At 43.6% G+C, this 14730-nt stretch overlaps 1 pseudogene; it reads right to left on the bottom strand.

Moving 5' to 3' along the window:
* Positions 1 to 9852: 9852 nt before the first annotated feature.
* Positions 9853 to 14350, bottom strand: LOC137241634 (protein will die slowly-like; annotated as a pseudogene).
* Positions 14351 to 14730: the final 380 nt, after the last annotated feature.

Below are 14730 nucleotides of genomic sequence, written 5' to 3'. Positions count from 1 at the left end.
TCGTCAACAAGATCATCACATGAGACATCCACAATAGTGGTGTATTAATTTCTCAAGCAGTTTGCGGTACCACCCGTATAAAAACAGCGAATTTGCATTTTGCAATTCAGTCCTCGCAGATGAGCCAGCGGGACTGTATGTCTTTTTAAAGACATACTTTTCCCTCCTGCTAGATAGCTGAGTGGAAGGGGTGCATCCATGGCGCGGATCACCCTTCACTTACGTACGGACGATGGGGAGAATGCCTTGTGCTAATTTGCCCCCCGCGCCCCCCCTAGGTGTTGAACAGACCGACGCCTTCATGGCCATTTAACCCCTTCCCACCAGTTCTAGTTTCAGCCGGCTGAGTGGCAGGGGCGCCGTCATGGCGCGGGTCACCCTTCACTAGGGTAAGGACGACGGTGAGGATGCCTTTGTGCTATTTTTCCCCCCGCGCCCTCCTAGGCGTTGAGCGGCGTGATGCCTTCGGGGGTGTCCAGCGGTGAAACCAGCACTAACCCGAGTCCTCGCAGTCTCTTACACAGGTGACCGACCCGCCTACTATCGATTCTGCCGAAGACTACCGATCATTCCGATACCGTCAATCGACCCCGCCCGGAACGAGCCGCCACTGTCCAGGTAAACCCCATCGCCAGCCTACTTCCCCTCTCACCCCGGCCCTGGTATGCGCTCCGAAACCTACCGCCGCTGCCGTCGCCCCTCTGGAGCCGCCGCTGCTTCCATCCCGCCTTGCCTGTGCCACCGCTTCAACACCAACCACTGGCCGTTCGCCATCCTATCGCCGTTAAGCCGATGTATCCGTCCCGCCTCTGCCACGACGACCGTTGGCCGTCCGCCATCCTACCGCCGTTAAGCCGCTACTTCTATCCCGCCGCTGAATCCATACGGCCGTACCAATCCGTCCGTTAGCCGACCGTTCAACCGTCCTTCCGAACCTCCTCTTCTTCAACGACGTATTTCACTCTTTCGATCAATAGGTTCCTTATTTTTCAATTTTAAATATTCTGAACCGTAAAATTGTTTCTGGCAGACTCGTATTAATGCTTGAGTCGTTGCCTTAATCTCATCGGCTGAGATTATACACGACCTTTCGCGGAACATTGCTTTAGTTTTAGGATGCGTTATTTTATAGAATATCCTAACATAAGATAGAACTTTCAAAGCCCTGGGCAGATTTGAAAATCGGTCGAGAATATCTATTTGATCTACCCCTGTCGTTGCATATGATTGTGCTTTCTTCTCCTCAACGGACGTTTTGTATTCGGTCTCTTGTGCTGGCCAGTGGGAATTGTCTTCTTGCAGCCGAGAAGGTCCCTGCCACCACAACGAATTGTTGACCAAATCTGATGCAAGTAGTCCTCTGCTTCCTAGATCGGCTGGATTAGATTCCGAGTCCACGTGAAGCCAGTCCTTGCTACCGACCATATCGATGATTTTAGTGATTCGGTGTGCGACGAAGGTTGACCAGGAACAGGGCGGCTTTCTTATCCATGTGAGTACGATGGTTGAATCCGTCCAGAAGTAAACTTTTGCTGGTCCCAAATGAATGTTTCCGAATATTGATTCCATGATTTCTGCGAGCAGCACGGCGCCACAGAGTTCTAAACGTGGTAGCGAGATGGGTTTCACTGGAGCTACTCTGGTTTTTGCTAAAAGTAAGTGTATGAAAACCTGATCGTCTCTTTTCACGCGCATATATACCGCTGCCGCATATGCTTTCTCGGAAGCGTCACAGAAGCCGTGGATTTCTATGTCTTCCTCCGGTGAAAAATTTACCCACCGCGGTATCCTAATGTTATCTATTTCGCTTTAGTGTTGGGTGAAATTTTTCCACCGTTCTAAGGTATTTGGGGAAACAGATTCGTCCCACCCGGTGACCTCTAACCAGATATTCTGCATTAGTATTTTTGCCACTATGACCATTGGTTAAAGCCAGCCTAAAGGGTCGAAAAGTTTGGCTATAGCGAATAGGATTGCACGTTTTGCGATGTTCTCGCCATTCTCTAAAGCTCCTGCTGTAAAGTAAAATATGTCTGAGTACGCGTTCCATCGTATTGCGAGTGCCTTCACCGAGTTAGCCTCTTCAAACGCCAGGAAATCCTCGCTGAGCAGATCCGTTTTGGGGATGTCCTGAAGGATTTCCTCAAAATTTGATGTCCACTTGCGCAATGGAAACCCAGCTGAGTGTAATGCATCGTGAATCTCGTTTCTTGCTCTGATAGTTGGGACGCTATTGTATGTTCTCCAGATAAAACGTCGTTGACATACATACTTTCTCGTAATATACCCGATGCTACTGGGTGGGTATTTTCTACATCATCAGCCAATTGTCGAAGTGACCGTATCGCGAGGTAGGGGGCGCAGTTTACACCAAATGTGACAGTCTTTAGTTCGTAAAGACTGATGGGTTTGTTGGGGGATGTTCGATGGACCATTCTTTGAAATTTGGTGTGATTAATGGTCACCCAAATTTGCCTATACATCTTTTCTATGTCACTATTAAAGACAAAGCGGTACAGTCTCCAACGTAGAATTAAAATGGTCAAGTCTGCTTGGAGTACTGGACCTGGGTGGAGTATGTCGTTTAGACTAATGCCATTTGACGTCGGACTTGACGCACTGAAGACGATGCACACCTTGGTAGTGGTACTCTCCGCCTTTCAACGGCGTGGTGGGGCAGGAAATAATTATCCGAATAGTCGGATGGTATATTATTCTTGATTTTTCTCATATGTCCAAGCGTTTCGTATTCTGACAACACCCGAACATACTCTTTCCCTAACTCTTGGTTTTTCAGTAATCACCTCTCATTTCTGAAGAATTGTGAACATGCGCGCTTTAGGGACGTTCCTAATTTAATATTCTCAGCGAAATTGTATACCTCTCATTTTCATCACGCTTTGTCGTTTCCTTAAATAACTGTTCACAATACATTTCTTCTTCATTAAGCATTTTATTTTTGGGAACATTTTCTACCTTCCAGAAAGCTTTTATTTGGTTGTCCAACGCAACCTCGTTGTATAATGACATTGCTCTTCGTTGGACTCGGTGCTTCAATGCGACCGGTTAGTATCCAACCGAACACTGTCTCTTGGGCCAAAAGTGTATTTAGTACATTCTTTTTCAGACCGCTCAGTATATTTTCGGGATATATGTCTCCTCCAAGTATTAGGTCTACGTCTTCGTTGATGTAGAACCTCTTGTCTGCCAAAACCAAGTCTGGGAATGCCTGCATAGTCATGGCGTTGATATGGCAGGATGGAAGATTCCCAGTGAGTTTGGCTAGGACTAGAACGGGTGTAGTCAGGCTGAAGCAGGCATCCACTGGTGAACGTAATTCAATTTTGGATGCTTCTTTCACCTGAGCTTACACCGCATTTGTGATGCCTGAAACTTGGGCATGCATTTTTCTCGCTGGAAAATTGATTCTGCGTTTCAGTCTTTCAGTTATAAAGGAACATTCAGACCCTGAATCAATTAATGCCCGCGCGGAGAAGTCGGTACCATTATGGCGAATGTGTACGCGAGCAGTTCCTAATAGCACGTCTGTGCTGGAATTGGCATGACAGGGTTTTACATTCTGGTTCACAGATTGTCGCGCCTGTGCCGAAGTTGTTGGGATATTCGCATCTTTGAAAGTATTGCGCAGAGCAGTTTGCTGAGATGTATCCGCATGCAGGAGCGTGTGGTGGCGATAGTGGCATTTGGAACAGTTGTAGGAACTGGTGCACTTCGTCACGGTGTGTCCTGGGGATAAACAATTCAGGCAGCCACTTGTGGATTTTATAAATTTAATCTTTTGTACTGGGGTTAACTCGCAAAAGCGTGAACAGTTCTGTGCTCAGGGGATTTGCACATTTTACAAATTGATTTTATTGTTTGCTTGGATACTTTTGTTTGAAAAGCACCAAATCTTTTCTTAGGGGGTTCTGTCGATTGACGCGACGCGTTTGGTTTTTGCACTTTCGAAGTGGCATGCCCTGTAAAACCAGACACTGTTTCAAGTGTCTGAAACCGATTAGACAGGAATTTATACATATCCCCCCACTTGGATATGTCCATTTTATGGTCTATATTTTGCTCCCAAAGAGCCAACGTGCTCTCTGCTAACTTTGTTGAGCAGAGATAAGTCAGGATTGCATCCCAATTGGAAGTGTCAATTTTATGGCATTTGAGGGACGAAATGCAATTATTTATATCATTTTGCAGCTTCTTGATTGAACTGCCGTACTCACTTTCTACCTCTTTTAAGTTAAATGAAATTTGTAGTAGTGTGTTTACTAAGATACGTTTGTTACATTTCTCTCACACAAGTTTTTCCAGGCCATCTCGAAACCTTCATTTGTGAGAGGGTATTTTTTAACGATATCTTTTGCTCCGCCCTGCGTTTTGTTGTTGAGATGGAATAACTTTTTCACCCCTTTCAAGCTAGAATTGTTTATATAAATTGCCGTGAACAGGTTACGAAAAGTTGGCCAAGATAGATAATCCCCTTTAAAAACTTCCGTGTCGCAAGCAGGGAGGCGAATTTTATGCCCATGAGGTTCTTGCTCAGGGTTGACGTTCTTGTTATCTTTCTTGTATTTTTCTACCTCAGCAGATATAGTTGCTAAGCATCGCATGTACATTGCGTATGCTGCTTTTTGCTTATTTCTTATCGCCATAACGTCATCCCCTGACACCTCGTCAGACCCCAGTAGCGAATCAAACGCAGACTTTACCTTCTTCCACAAGGACCGCAACTCTTCCTGCTGTATCGCAAGAGTGTGTTTGCTATGGTCGCTTTCCGGAATAAGGCTGTAATCTGTCTCAAACTCTGCAATTAATTCTACTAACCCGATGTAGGTTTTCATGGTCTTATTTGAATTTATTAACGAATTAATTGCCGATTAGAGAAATAGAACGCTTCAGAGTAAAAGTACCTGCCAAGCCGTAAATGAAAACTTTTGTATTTCGACGTTTTATATTTATTACTTTCATTTCAGACTTTGTCAGTAGCGAAAACGAAAATGGGTGTGTTTTATGAACTTTTTGTCACAGTAGGGACAACAGCAAAAGATTTAATGTGCAAACTTTTTGTCTCAGCGGCAACAACACTCGCCACCTCCACATATAATGGGTGTATTTTAGAATAGTGAAAAAGTGTGTGCGATATTCGAAAATACGCGCAAAAAAAGTGTAGAAAGTGTTTAAAAAGTGAAGTGAGCACCGAATTAATTAAAATGCAATAATTTTGTACTTGTGATCTAAAAAAACAACAACAAAACTGATGTAGTGAGGTTGCTTGAAAATGAGGTTATGTTACCCTCTGCCTTGTGTTGTGTCTGGAAAACCTTACCGCTGGTGGGGGGATAAACCAGATAATCACAAGGGACGAAATAAATGAAAACACAAGTGATTTAAATTTGGAAAAGAAGTAAAGGAAGGAAAAACTGGTGTTCACTAAAATAAACTTCACTATTTATATTTTACCTGATTTCACTATTTTTTCCGCGCACAATACGTGTTATTTCTTTATTTTTCACTAATCAACACTCAAACAAAAGTGGCAAGGAATACAACCCTTACTTCTTATTATTTTTTGGAGAACTAAATTGTTGCACTGGGCTGTTCAATGTGCTGTAGTTCCGGTGGCTGCTAATATCGTGTAGTATAATATATTTGTTTTCGACTGCTAGGATGTGTTGGGGCAAACCTTTGGCAAATTTTTGTAGGTAAATTGTGCGCTGAAGATGGATGATATCTCTGTGTGGACTTTATTTATAAAATGTGCTTTGAGTTCTTGGTGAGGAGGACCAATGTTCGGCCTGGGTGCGTCTGAAAAGGCAGTGGGTAGGCGCACACGGGGTGTTCTCGGGTTGGTAGTTCACTCCTCGTTACAAAATGATATTTAATTCAAGTGAGAGTAAATTACAATGTCGATATAAATTTACCTTTACGTACAAATGATGGCGGTGATGATCCTGGGCGACGTGAACTGCTTGGCGGTCAATCGAGAAAGAGGCCGGTTGTCCCGTTGATGACAACCGCTAAGCCGCGAAAAAGTCCTCTGGTGTTAAGGAGGGGAAAGGCCAGACACACAACCGCCCCACATATACGTGCATGGGTGCTGAAAACCTGCACACACACACATGCATGTGTATGAAACACATGCATGTGCATGCATGAACACAAATGCGGTGTTAGTGTGGGTGGCTGGAAGTATCATCATAACGTTAGGGAGGGGCGCCTTCAATCAAGTAAAAGTTAGGCATTGGGCCTAAACAGTGCCGGTGTTGGTTGTTTAGCTGGTTTCCCTTCGTCCTCTTCTACTTCCTTCTCCAACTCTTTCAGTAGGTCTTCGCTTGATTTCCTCGTGCGTTTTGTTGGTACGTACGTGCTTAGCGGTCGGCGCAGATCGGCTACGGTTTGGCTCTCCACGTAAATCCTATGCTTCTTGTACTCCTCTATCAGCCTCTCCCTTTTCAGTAAGTCATATATGTAATACTCCTATATTGCTATTAGAAAATTATCGCAACGTGTTTTGAATTCGAAATTAAAACAAGACAGCCTATAAAATTTGTGTGATTGTAGCAGTTAAGTTTGACAAGATAAAATTTAAATTTAGGTACATTCGATTATTTAATACAAAAACAAAAACGTTTAAACAGCAATATATCGGCACTCTGATGTTTGGGAAAGTACCTAGCCTTTTGTAGCAATATAGGAGTATTACATATATGTCAGTAAGTAGATCCAATTGAGTGAGTCGGTATTCGTACCTTCGGGGCCGGTGTATTTGTTGTTTCTGGTGGTGTGTTCGTGGAACCCGCCCGGCAGTGTTGCTGGTTGTTGTATTTGGTTTTCCACTGTTATCTGAGGTCCCACAAACCCACACTGAATTAAAACACAATATTTATGTGTTACGAACACACGCACACACGGCGGGAGGTATTAGGCGTGCAGATTTCCGTCTGAAGATGGTGAGGGGGCGGAACGGCAGCTAACACTGTCACTCAACCCATACATCGACAAAGATGATATTATTAGAACAGGGGGCGTCTAGGGGCTTCAAAAGACATGTCATACAACGAGCGTCATCCGATCATCTTGTCTTACAATTGTAGGCTGTCTCGCCTTACAGTCATGATGTTTCATCATGACTCCTCCCTTCATGGGAGAACCAGCTCATGCTCCGTCTCATCCGAACCCAATATTGGATACCGAATGTCAAGACCATGATCAGAGCCATCATCCACAATTGCAAAACCTGCATTATTCACCAAAAGCAGGCACAGTCCCAACTTATGGGTACCCATCCCTGCAAACGTACGACCTTTGCCCGCGCATTCACCAATACCGGGGTAGACTTTTCGGGGCCTTTTGACATCAAAAGCTACCGCGGTAGCTGTCGACGCGGGGATGTCGACTGTCAAACGGCTACGTATGCCTTTCTGTCTGTTTCCTCAAAGAGGACAACTTATCTCCCAACGAATGGAGGTTAGGCAGAGTCGTCAACGTGCACCCCGGCGAAGATAACCGAGTACGTTTAGTCGACCTCATAACAGAGAAGTGTCAAGTCAGACGACCTTTGGTCAAACTGATCCTTCTTCGTACGGAGATCGATTGTGAGAGGACCACGAATTCCTCTTAACAATCCCTTCGTTCCTCCACATCCCTCTTTTCAGAAAATCAACCCCAGCTCTCGTTCACCCGGAACAAGGCCAACCAGCAACCCTAATGCAGATCCGCATCTGCCACTGAAAACAAAGGCATTCTCCGTCTAATTTTTAAATTAAAAAAAAAAAACAAATCAAACCCAAAATTCACTCGTTATCCCATAACGAGAACAACAACTTTCTGCCTACCGCAGAAGGGCGAACCGATCTGCCACAGATAACAGCTGCCATCGTTGCCGTGCAACAAGGCACATCGCAAGCCTACCCCTGATGAGAAAACTCTTCTGCCCCAGATATTAACAGGGTTAAATTCCTTATATTTTTAGCAATTTTAATTAAGTCAATCCGAATATTTAAGAACAGCACTTGACTATTCCAAACCTCGGATGCAACCCCCACAACTTGCAACAAATTTTTAAAAAATCAAACCATTGAGCTTCATAGCTCATTAATTTTGAGCGCATACATGCAGAAAGGCTATCCATATGCATGCAGCGTATTAAAAGTCGACCTTCGGTTCCATTAATTCAGTATGTTCGGAACATTCGTCTCCATTTGAGAATTTGGAGAATCGGTTTATATTTGGGAATATTATGCTTATTCAGACCTCGTGAGGTAGCATCAAATGAACGTATTCCAAATATTATAAATTAACGGTTTATCCGGAACGCTTCCATGAATACTTAACGGAAGAGAGCTTTCCTGAATTTCAGAATAAAAAGGTGAATACTCCCTGTGTAGCAGGACTGCACAAAGCTTAACATTTCTGTCACAGTCACGGGAGGAATATGAAGTTCTAAGGCAATAAGACATTTTCTTTTAGTTTTGTTTTTGCCAGTTCATTGCGGTTGCTGAGGGTCGTATCACCCCAAAAACCGCCCTATATTAGAGTTAGATTGAGGAACGCTGCATCTCGGAATGCTCTTCATTAACTTTTCTTACGACAAAATGCATTGCACTCATGCTCATATCGGGAGGTTTGGCAACAAATTTGAAATAGTGAATTTTTGAATAAAACTCCAACGTACGGCATTCTTCAAACAATTTCTGAAAGAATGACCAGAACAACATGACTTTATCAATTCCCGAAATATTTAGCAGCAAAAGAATTATTGGCATTTCCAAATTTGTTATCGCTACTAATATACTCCCAAAGATACATGTCTACTACAATTCACGGAAAAAAATAAAAGGGATTTCTTTTACCGGAAACATTTTGAAACAGGGCAAAGAAAGACGTTTTTAATTTTTAAGGTATTTCTATTTGTTTTCATCAATTTTGAAAGTTATTCTGATTTTCTAAAGTTCAGAAGTAAAGATCTGATTTCAATTGAAGCAAAGATAAATAACGGAAAGTTTTCGACACCATACCAACCAGCAAGCAAATAAAAACAAACTATGTAGTCGAAATCGTTTGCAAAATTTTTATAGTTATTTTTTCAGTTTTTTGTGTCACTATTCTCGAGCCGGCGAATTAATGAATTTTCCAAAGAATTTACCACAATTGTACAAAATTGTACACGGAGGCCACCGTGGTGTGATGGTAGCGTGCTCCGCTTACCACACCGAATGCCCTGGGTTTACACCCCGGGCAAAGCAACATCAAAATTTTAGAAATAAGGTTTTTCAATTAGAAGAAAATTTTTCTAAGCACTCCGAGTGTATTTCTGCCATGAAAAGCTCTCAGTTCGGAGTCGGCATAAATCAAGCAGGTCACGTCCCGCCAATTTGTAGGGAAAATCAAGAGGAGCACGACGCAAATTGAAAGAGAAGCTTGGCCTAAAATCTCTTCGGAGGTTAACGCGCCTTACGTTTATTTATTTATTTTTGTACAAAATCACCAACCCAACCCCATGTTCAAAAAAATGTAAATGGTTAGAAAAGCCTTTTTCTGAAAAACATGTAATTCCCTATAAATGGCCAAGGATACAGGTTTCATAAAGCGATTTATTTCTATGGGTAGGAATGAGCACACGCTAATTATGGATATCACTCACCAATAGCTCATTCCAATTCCTGGCAGTCATCATCAGTGCCAATTGTGATTGAGTCGTTGCGTTTTTTAAAGTGAGGTGTAATGAGTTTAATCCAGCAGGTTAAAATTCGATTGCGATCTTCATGAAATCGGAAATCAAAGGAAAGATAAAATTGTAAAGGTAAAACCACTTAATATCGAATAATATAGACCTGTAGGCTATTGGTCATCAGTCAGAGTTTTCAAGCATTGTCCGCTGGCTGTATCCCAAATGCGACAGCGTCCGTCATAACTGGAACTCACAATCAATCAACCATCATGATTGAAATGAACGGCTGACACAGGGTCAGAATGTGCTGGCAGAGGTGTTAAACACTTGCCAGTGCGCACATCCCAAATACGCACGCTCTCATCAAAATTGTCCGACACAATCAAATTTGATTGCGGGTTGACGTGGCAACAGAAGACATAATTGCTATTCCCTTTTAGAGAAAATTTTCCCGAACTCAGCTCCCCTCCTTTAAGCGTTTCATGGTCACTGGCGCTTACCAAAAGACGTGAATTAGATGACCAGGCAGCATCGCTTATACCAGGCTTATGACCAGATATAGTGTTCTCAAATTTGCCATCATATGCGACCCAAATTTTGATTAATTTACCAGCTGAAGAGCTTGCCAACCACTCACTGTTTGGGCTGAATTTAACCGCAGATACAGCTTTGGTGAATCGGCCGGGAATAATGTATTCATTTGCATTATCTTACTGTAAGATTGTGCGGTATTAACTAGGAACGATGAATCTTCTGTGCATCGTCGCTTACGAATGTGAGCATTTGGAATTCCAGTTTCCAAACTTTTCACTTCCTTCAAATAATTATATCTTATGGTCTTCCATTTTGTTTGAAGAAATTTCGATGAAACTATATAGTAAACAATGATGGCAGCAAAGTTATCTAACGCTAAATGTTTGCTAAGTGACTTGTCACAGATACGATTCGCTTCCAAAAGGCCTCCGATTTCCACGATACCCGTATTTTATCATTGCCTTCGAAAGGAAAATCGCTAACTCAACACTTTTGTGCATATGTTCATTGATGCGTTGATTTTTGAGCTTGTTTAGGTCAATAGAGCGCCCTAATAATTGCACATGCCGTTGCTTTAACAAAGTTTCATAACGACTATTGCGTGGACATGAATTCAAATTAAAACCTAAAACTCCCCACTCCAAACGAACTTTGTTGTATACGGTGGGCTCGTAGGAAACTTATGTTTACCCTAATTATAAGAATCGCGTGGATCATTGTCATATTCGCCGTAGTGGCACTAACCAAAACATTCCATGCCAAACCGTGGATGTTCCGCACCATAACCTGCAAAGAAAAAATCCATTAATATCTGCGTCAATGGGCATCGCAAAGGTGTGGCAACTGACGGCACGGCCGACGCCGCAGTTGGAGCACCCCTTTGCAATGCCGGTAACCTAAAAAAGAGAAAAAAAAAAAAATAAAAAACTTGTTGCCCATGCCAATGGGTAGGATCGTCACCACCATCCACGCCAGTAACCTGAAAAGAAAGAAAATTAATTAATTAATAAAGAGAATATATTAAATTATCACATAATAAAATTTACTTACCAATTTTTTCTCGTCCACAATTAGCGTACGCTACCCACGCGATTTGCTTCCCGTTTGTTTCAATACCATTGAAATTTACATTCTATACATCTGTATGTTTGAATGTTCACATTTTTTCTATACATCTGTATGTTTGAATGTTCAAATTTTTTCTCTACATCTGTATGTTTGAATATTCACCTTTTTGGTCGTTGCTGCTGGGTACCAGTGCGCGGACCTTTAAAAGCAAAATGTTGGTAGACGAAAAAATGGAAATAGTAGTAGTTGGTAGATTTTGGTCAGGAAAACAAAATTACAGTTTATATTTGTACAAAACCATTCATAATTTGTTGTCAAAACGAAATAAAGCACATTTTATAGAAATCAAACTCTCAACAAAAAATTTTCAAACAAAACCAAAATCCATGTAAATGTGTAGATACGTAACTTATGATACTTGCCTTTTTCCTGTATTTCGAGCTATAAACACTCACGAAACTTTGCCACAACGTCCAATTACAGCAACAATATTCCAGTGTACCAAAACTACTGCCACAAAATAACAGATGCCGGCATGTTATTCGGAAATTATTCACGCAACAAAAAAAAAAAAAAAAAAAACGGACAATAGCGCCAAAAAATTATTTGCGTGTGCATTTAAAAGAGGCAAACGGGTACCCAAACCCCGTTTCCGAAAAATCGGTACCGGAGCCAAATACCCTTCGGGAACCGTGCCATTTGATAAAGGCCACCAATTAAACAGGACTACAAGCCTACTCGCGGAAAAGTTGAATAAGTAACAGAAGGGCAATATAAAAAAAAAAAAAAAAAAAAAGTTATACATTCTATAAATTTTTCTCCCCTTCCAAAACGAAGATTTTTTATTTTTTTCTTTATATAGCATGAAATTTTGCTGTCCAAACATTTTTTTTGCGGCGGGCAGGAAAGTTGTTGTGTCTTAGCACCAACAACACAAAAAACAAAAGATCCCACATTATACACTCTCGGTACCAAAATGTGAGTACCAAATAACTGAAACGCCAATTTTTCTGCAGCACTAGTATGCCTGACTAGCTAAAACGCTACCGGGTGACACAAAAATAAACAAATAAGGCTGAAATAAACTGAGCTTCCGTTTCCTTTTCCTCCACATTCTCTGAATAGAATGACTCGTTACGCGTCGCTACGCAAGAGGACCGAGCGCCAAGCCGCTCGTCACCCGAAGCCGTGCCATCTATGCAGCGCGCAGGATCCGATCAGGTCGTGTCCTATATATCGCGCAAAGTCTCCGCTACAACGGCTGCGCGAGATTATTAACGTCAACTACTGCCAAAATTGTTTGTCGGTGGTACATCGTGCCAGGAACTGCACGAGTGAGGGCAGGTGCTGAAGATGTGGTGGCAACCATCATACCACGCTGCACCTTTCGATGGAGGACTTGTCGTCCGAGCCAGAGCCGCCCAAGAGCTGGAACCAGTTGGTTATTGAAGAGGAGGAAGAAGGGTACGAAAGGATGCCCACGATGCAGCAGGTGGACGACGAGACGATGGATGAGGCGCTGTCTCTCCACGCGTCCGAGTTGGCCTTTGCAGAGGAACCACCAGCACGATCCAGGAGTGAAGTGGGCTCCCATATAGTCCGGCTCGACACTAGGGGATCGGATCCACGGCCGTTCCGATCCCTACTCGCGCATGAAAAACGAGAGAAAAGTGGAGCGGAATCACGGCCTTTCCGCCCACCCTCGCAACGCCGCCGACAAATACACCAAGAAAAGCGCGAGCGTAGACTGGCCCCTCGGCCGCGCTAGCTACGCGCTCTACGAAATTTTAGAGATGAAAACCGAGACGGTAGACTGGCCACTCGGCCGCGCCAGCTAACTCAATTATAGTTCCTTCAGGAACGGGATTCATCCGGCTAACACTACAGCCGGCCAACTCTTCGGGCAATGGCTGCTCTGGCGTCCACTGCGGTCGTGAAGGTGGAAGCCGGGGGGCGTTTGCACCTCATTCGTGCACTCGTTGATGCATGTTCCCCCCGCACAACGATCGATAGCAGGCTGGCGCGAGAGTTAGCACTACCGACGACCAACGCCGCCGGCGAAACCGGCAGTTTTATTAGATTCCGGGGCAAGCATGGACAGAATAAGATGGTGACGACTCACGCAGTCTGCGTCCACGATTTTAAGCGCGTCAGTCCGTCGTATAACGTCGACCCCAGCGTCGCTGCTCCATATGAGCATATTCGTCTGGCAGATCCCCAATTCTATGCTTCAACGCCCATCCGCCTCGTTCTTGGCGGCGACGTTTACCCTGACATTATAACGCCGGGCACGTTACCACCATCCTTTGGCCGTCTGATGGCCTAAAGCCCTATCTTCGGGTGGGTGCTCTCGTGAACCCATCCGATCTAGTAACCTTAAAGGGTACTTAGGCAAAGTTTATTTATATAAATAATATATATCCTTTTTTTCGAAATAAAATGGAGTATTTCTTTAAACGGGAAGAAATATGAACACGTATATCTTCTTGTTTCTTTTTCTCAGTCCCTAGCTCTAGGCGAACACGGCTCGTCAAATTTTAACCACGAAGGGAAAAGTGGCGAATGACCGAGGCATCAGAAACCAAGCTCGCACGCTATGCAAACCATATTGCATACCGCCAAGCCCGCGGAATGGCCGTCGTTAGGTTAAGTTAGATATAATTAGTTATAAGTCTTTTATTTTCTCTCTCTTCTTCACGGTCGGTGATCCTTGGAGGACTGTGAGGCTGCGTACCGCAAGGGGGGCGGCATGTTTATGCCCAATGCCTAACTTTTACTTGTGACTAACTAACGTTGCATGCGTTTCATACACATGCATGTGTGTGTGTGCAGGTTGTCAGCACCCATGCACGTATATGTGGGGTGGTTGTGTGTGTGGCCTTTCCCGTCCTTACCACCAGAGGACTTTTTCGCGGCTTAGCGGTTGTCATAAACGGGACAACCGGCCTCTTTCTCAACTGACCGCCAATCAGTTCACGTCGCCCAGGATCATCACCGCCATCATTTGTTCGTAAAGGTAAATTTATATCGACATTGTAATTTACTTTCACTTGAATTAAATATCATTTTATAACGAGGAAATCCTTCCTGTGTTCTCTTTATTTTATACCGAGTGAACTACCAACCCGAGATCGACCCGTGTGCGCCTACCCTCTGCCGGTTTCAGACGTACCCAGGCCGAACAGGCACTAAACATCACCGAATAAGTCAATACCTGCCATCCATGTACAAAGTCCCCCCTCGCATGTGCATGAGCGAGAACGCGCGCAACCGAAACGAAACGAAATGCGCACCGGTGAGCTAATGAATAACGTCCGCCACTGGGATCTGCATTTTTCGGCCGAATGTTACCGCATCCCCGTCGACAGGCTCCTCCTAATGCTGCCGGAGCTACTACGTGGCAAAACACTCCAATGGTCCGCATCCGTAAGCAACGAATCAACCAC

Source organism: Eurosta solidaginis, chromosome 2 (genome assembly GCF_040869045.1).
Source record: "Eurosta solidaginis isolate ZX-2024a chromosome 2, ASM4086904v1, whole genome shotgun sequence".
Classification (NCBI taxonomy): Eukaryota; Metazoa; Arthropoda; class Insecta; order Diptera; family Tephritidae; genus Eurosta; species Eurosta solidaginis.
The sequence above is the reverse complement of the archived record's forward strand: the minus strand, read 5'-3'. Positions and strand labels throughout refer to the sequence as shown.